The sequence below is a fragment of the Triplophysa dalaica genome, chromosome 5 (assembly GCF_015846415.1).
Source record: "Triplophysa dalaica isolate WHDGS20190420 chromosome 5, ASM1584641v1, whole genome shotgun sequence".
Classification (NCBI taxonomy): domain Eukaryota; kingdom Metazoa; phylum Chordata; class Actinopteri; order Cypriniformes; family Nemacheilidae; genus Triplophysa; species Triplophysa dalaica.
In genome coordinates this window covers 16,259,159-16,265,121 of record NC_079546.1, presented here as the reverse complement: position 1 = coordinate 16,265,121, position 5,963 = coordinate 16,259,159, and positions in this window count along the sequence as shown.

The following is a 5,963-nucleotide window of genomic DNA, read 5'->3' as shown; positions in this document are numbered from 1 at the left end:
CGCATGATGCTTATATTTTTCTAATGTCTGGGCTTCTTTATTAAGGGGTGTATGGATATATAAACAGACGTTTCAATATATTGGTATTAAATGCATTTTCTGAGAATTTATATTTCGAGTTTTGACTGCAAATGTCACGTCAATAAAATTATTGCACTACAATGTTTGTTTACATTTATTATAGACCTTAAGGGTAAGCGTGGAAGTCCTGAGGAGCAGTGACACCACCCCCACCGGAGAAGCGAGTTCGAGAGTCGACGGACACTTTATCAGACGTAGAAGATTCCAGTGATGAGGCTCCGCAGTATCAGGACGAAGTGGCTGCTTACATCGATCACAAAACGCCAAAAGATGACCATTTTGACATTTTGTCATTGTGGCAAGACCATGCTCACCTTTTTCCTAATATTCCCCAGATTGCGAGGTCTATCCTCGCCATCCCTGCATCCAGCGCTGCAAGTGAGCGAGACTTCTCTTGTGCTGGATACGTTATCCAAGAGCGGAGGAGTCAGCTGAAACCGTCCACAGTGGACGATGTGCTTTTTTTACACAGCAATTTAAAACACCAAACCGCAAATAGGATCTAATCCCCATGCATGGTAAAAGGTAGGACAAAATTGCCTTCCTTTTAGATCTTCGTTAGATCTTGGATTCATAAACGGGACAGTTTCACGTCTCAGCCCTAATTGTAACCTATACCTAGTCTGAATGGTTAAGTAGCATAATTCACAGGCCGGTGTATGTAGCGTTTGTTAGGATTCGCATACAACTGGACTTTTCTTTCATTTTAAAGTAGCCTATCACATAGCCTACACTGTTGTTGTTATTGTTTATTTTAACACTGTTAAGTAGCCTATGTGTGGTGTGCAGGGCGTGTTTTAACCCAATTGTCTGATGTAGGCTAGACGAAATTGCGTTACTCAGTTTTGTGGTAACGTTAGCCATGTTCTTTATGTACGGCTTTTTGACAATTTCGGCTGAGGTTGTCCTTGTGTTAAGGCCAAAGTAATAACTTCTGTATGACCTGGCAATAAAAATTTGAAAAAAGTGTGTCTATAATGTGATTGGCTAAACTGATTTGATTTCGGGTGCGGATTTTAATTAGTGCTGCTGTCGGAAAACGGTTCGTATGCGGTTTTAAGCACTGCGGGTACGGGCGGGTGCGGATTTATAAAATCGAACCCGTGCAGCTCTCTGCCCACCAGAGAGAAGCAGCTGATGACCGCACTGACGCATAAATGAGATTCGCAGGGTGCATGAACAAACAGTGATTCCAAGAACTAATCACTTATTGACCTTGTTTGAGCAATTATGATTACGAAACGTGACGAAACGCCATGACCATGGATGTGTAAACATGAACGGATTTAAGCTGTCCAATGAAAATGACTGCTGGTGTGTAGTTTTAAGGGGTCGAGTTCACTCACTATAACATAGTTTTTGTTGTCTGCCAGCAGATTATCGAACTTAAGAACCTATTTAATTTGCATTTGGGGGAATTGTTTGAATATAATACTTTATATGACAGCAAAGAGACTAGAGATATGACGCAGACCTGAAGCGCTTAGCTTGTCAGATACTATGTTATGACGTCGCTGATATGCAAATTAGCACATGACGTCATCTAGCGACAGTTAGTGACTTTTCGGGCAGGCTTTAGCTACTTTCCATTTAAAATAGTTGGCAACACTGCAAGAGAGCATCAGCGCCTGTGCTTTGAAAACCAGGACCCTTGGTCTGGGGAAGAACACCTGAGGGGACTGACTGATTTGTTCCCAAAGCTTGTTAAAAGGTAAGAATTTCAGTAAATGTCGTATGATATATTCTAAAAATGCAGTCATTGTCAGAGTAAAAGCAAAAAATAGTGTTTAAAGATAAATCATGTCGACGGTCTTTTTCGTTGGGTGTCGTCGCTTTTTTTAACTAAGTAAACGTAAATATTTCTTGTAGTTCTCAAACGTCTAAAAAGGGATTAAATCAGTCACAAATGTTAATTATTCGTCAGGCAAATAATATTACCTGTCAATACCTTGACTTAAAGTGTTAACGTTAACGATTTGTGCTGAGGTTTGATAGAATAGAATGCATATTTTATACGTCCATACACTATCCTAAAGGATTATTAGGAACACCATACTAATACTGTTTTTTACCCCCTTTCGCCTTCAGAACTGCCTTAATTCTACGTGGCATTGTTTCAACATGGTGCTGAAAGCTTTCTTTAGAAATGTTGGCCCATATTGATAGGATAGCATCTTGCAGTTGATGGAGATTTGTGGGATGCACAAAGCTCCCGTCCCACCACATCCCAAAGATGCTCTATTGGATTGAGATCTGGTGACTGTGGGGGCCATTTTAGTGCAGTGAACTCATTGTCATGTTCAAGAAACCAATTTGAAATGATTCGAGCTCGTGACATGGTGCATTATCCTGCTGGAAGTAGCCATCATGGGTACATGGTGATCATAAAGGGATGGACATGGTCAGAAACAATGGTCAGGTAGGCCGTGGCATTTAAACAATGCCCAATTGGCACTAAGGGAAACATCCCCCACACCATAACACCCCCACCATAATTGCATTAATGAGAAATTGAACAGGTGTTCCTAATAATCCTTTAGGTGAGTGTATATCAGGGCCTGGAAATGTACAGCAGGTGAAATTAGACAACCTAACGTTATGCATAAAAAAAAAAAGAAAACCTAAGCTTCTAAGATCGCTGCTGTGTTTTAGGACCGTCGTCCACAATATGTTGTCGTTGTCATATCACAGTAACGTTAATGGGCAAAAGTGCCGTCAATGTCTGTTTATAGGAACAGTGTGAAGTTGACTGATTTACCTACAATTAAACAAAGTTAAACATACAGTATGATTTTTGGTTCAACTAAACGAGTACTCGCCCTATAATGTTACCTCTCACAGCCAGGCTTAAGATTATAAGATTATATAAGATTTCACATCTAACGTTACTGTAAAGGAAATTTTGCAAGGCAGTTAAATGGTTTTTACTTGGATAGCATAAATCATAAACAATATAAATTACTGTTACATTAAAGGTTATTTTATGGTATGCTAGTGTTTTTAATAGACAATGCTAAATATAGGATGAACCTCTTTTAAGATGGACATTTAGGGAAAAAGAGGTATTTTTTCAAAATGTATGTTAACCAATAGTAAAATGAACCAACATTAACTTTTTTTTTAAAGAGTACAGTAAATAGTTACTTATATATAACAACAATTAATGACTGTCTATTATGACTAATATCTGCTTTTACTATCTTTTCAGTGACATTTGCTGTACATGTAGAAGTTCAAGGACTGTTCAGTTGTTGTACAAAGTAGGTTAAAACTTCTGCATTATTATAGGTTTAAACACTGACATTTCGGACATACTAGTCGTTTTCCATGTATATATTCAATCTGCCCCTGCACATTTAGAACATGCAAAGCGCTTAGAATTCATTTAAACAGATTGCTTTAAATGAATTCTAAGCGCTTTCTTGTGATTGAAACTAGGCAGAAACAGTTTCAAAATATCATGTTCAGTTGCCATATATGTAATTGTTGAGGATTTAACTTGGAGAAAGATTACTGGGTTCATATGAATCCAAATTTTAAGAAAAATGAATTGATAACATAAGTATGTTTTTAGGTTGTAACTTTGAAACAAATGTCTGTGGTACGTTTAAATCTAATAAGAACAGAAAACATCATTCTCTTTCAGTAAAGGATTTTAAACCTGGGATAGTAACTGTAACAGTAGCTTCACATGAGTCAGATTTTGCAGACGATGTTGAGGTAGAGGCATATATTGAAATTGAATCTGATGTCCATTCCTCAAATGACCTTCAAAATGAAATCAAACACAATTTTGCAGCAGCATTGTTAAATCTTGAACATCTTTCTCATGTACAAAGTACAGCCATTGATTCATTTTTACAAGAGCTTTAAATCTTAAATAGCACTTTGAGAATTCCTTTTAATACAGATGTTTTAGCAAATGCTTTTCAGAAGCACAGTCTTGAAGTTGACAAATCTGTCCTGAAGGAAATAGCAACTACACAGTCCGCAGTTAACCCTATACACGAAGATATACAAAAAGGTGCCTTTCTTAGTTCTGCTTATCGACGTAGGCAGTACTATAAGATTAACTTTAATGTAGTTGATCCAGTCGAATATGGTCTAGATGCTAAAGGGAAAAAGACTTTTCAGTACATTCCAATTCTTGATTCACTGCAAGTGCTTTTGAATCGGAAATATATTTTTGACAAGATATCTCAAAATCAGAAAACACAAGAAACTGTAGGTGACGGTGCAGATCAGTATTTTAGAGATGGTCTTCATTTCAAACAAAACAGTTTTTTGTCAGTTCAGGAGCTTAGACTGTTTGTGTGTTTATATGTTTGATGATTTTAAGCTCTGCAACCCACTGGGAACATCCCGCAAAAAGCACAAGCTTTGCGCAGTCTATTGGGTTCATCGTTGTCGTTGCCCTACAGAACTGCAGAACTGATGATGACAAAACATATGGCTATAACAGAGTGCTTGAACCACTCCTAAAAGACCTCAAATCCTTGGAAGAACATGGAATTTTCATACCTCTGTTAGGGGGAAACGTCTCGGGTTACTTGGCTGTAATGGGATGCTGCGTTTCAAACGCTATGGGAGAACAGTCTTTGTTCGACCGGTTGTGAAGCACGTGTGTCAAACACGCCAAAAATTATTTTGGCTTTAAATAACCTCGGCAGGTGACGTGGCTAATTACACCCGCACCTGCCGGTTATAAATACGCGTGAATGCGGACGCGTCATCAGGTTCCAACTTTGTCTGAAAGGACGTCCGGGCACGCCTACAGTGCGGCATTGAGGCGCAGCATCTCGTTCCCGCTTTTTCAGGGAACAGGGTTACAGCCAAGTAACCCGAGACGTTCCCTATCAAAAGCTACACTCGATGCTGCGTTTCAAACGCTATGGGAACGAGAATACCAACGCCGCCGCACTGGAAGTGTCTGGAACCCCCAAGGTTGTGTGACGTGTGTGCACAATCCGAGAGGAGGCCTCAGATACGACTCTGGGATGTGGACTCCAGGACACGTGAGCCTGGAGTGGCATGGACATCCAGACTACAAAATCTAACAAATGTGTGCGGAAAGGACCAGCCCGCCGCATCACACACTTGCTGCAAGGGGATAACTCTTGTTAAGGCCATAGAAGATGAAACCCCCCTTGTGGAATGAGCTCTGACTCCTAGAGGTGAAGCTTGACAGCGCGCCTCATAGGCCAGAGCAATAGCATCCTCACCCAATGTGATATTGTTTGCTTTGTTACAGCCGCCCTTTATTGCGGCCCCCATAGCATATAAAAAGTTGCTCTGATTTACGCCACTGGCTAGTGCGGTGGACGTAAGTCTGAAGAGCACGTACTGGACACAGTCGATGTAATCGTTCCTGCTCTGACGTCGTGAACGGCGGAGGGCAAAAGGCCTCAAGAATAACCGTATGCACAGTGGAGAACGGAACTTTAGGCAAGCACCTGGGGTGAGGATGCAGAATAGCTTTGACCATCCCAGGGGCATAATTTAAACAGGACCCCATAGTCCCATGGAGGGACTGTCCTTCTAGAAGGAGGCATCGGCCGCCTTGCTCCACAATAAATCGGGCGAGTAAAGGGTGTTTCCCACAGAAACCCCATCAATCAGGGCGTGGCAAGCCGAAATGGCGGCCACATAAACCCTGAGAGTACCGCGGCTTGTCACCGAGGACAGTTTCTCTTGCAGAAACTCCAAAACTGAAACGATCTGGCAGTAATTGGGTCTGCATGGTGTACCATGCACCATCTGTGAACATCGCTCCATATTAGGGCGTAGCTCCTTCTAGTGGAGGGAGGCCTAGCACTTAGAATAGTCTCTACTACATTAGGCGGAAGCTCGACATCTCTCAGCTGGTGCCCTTCAGGGGCCAG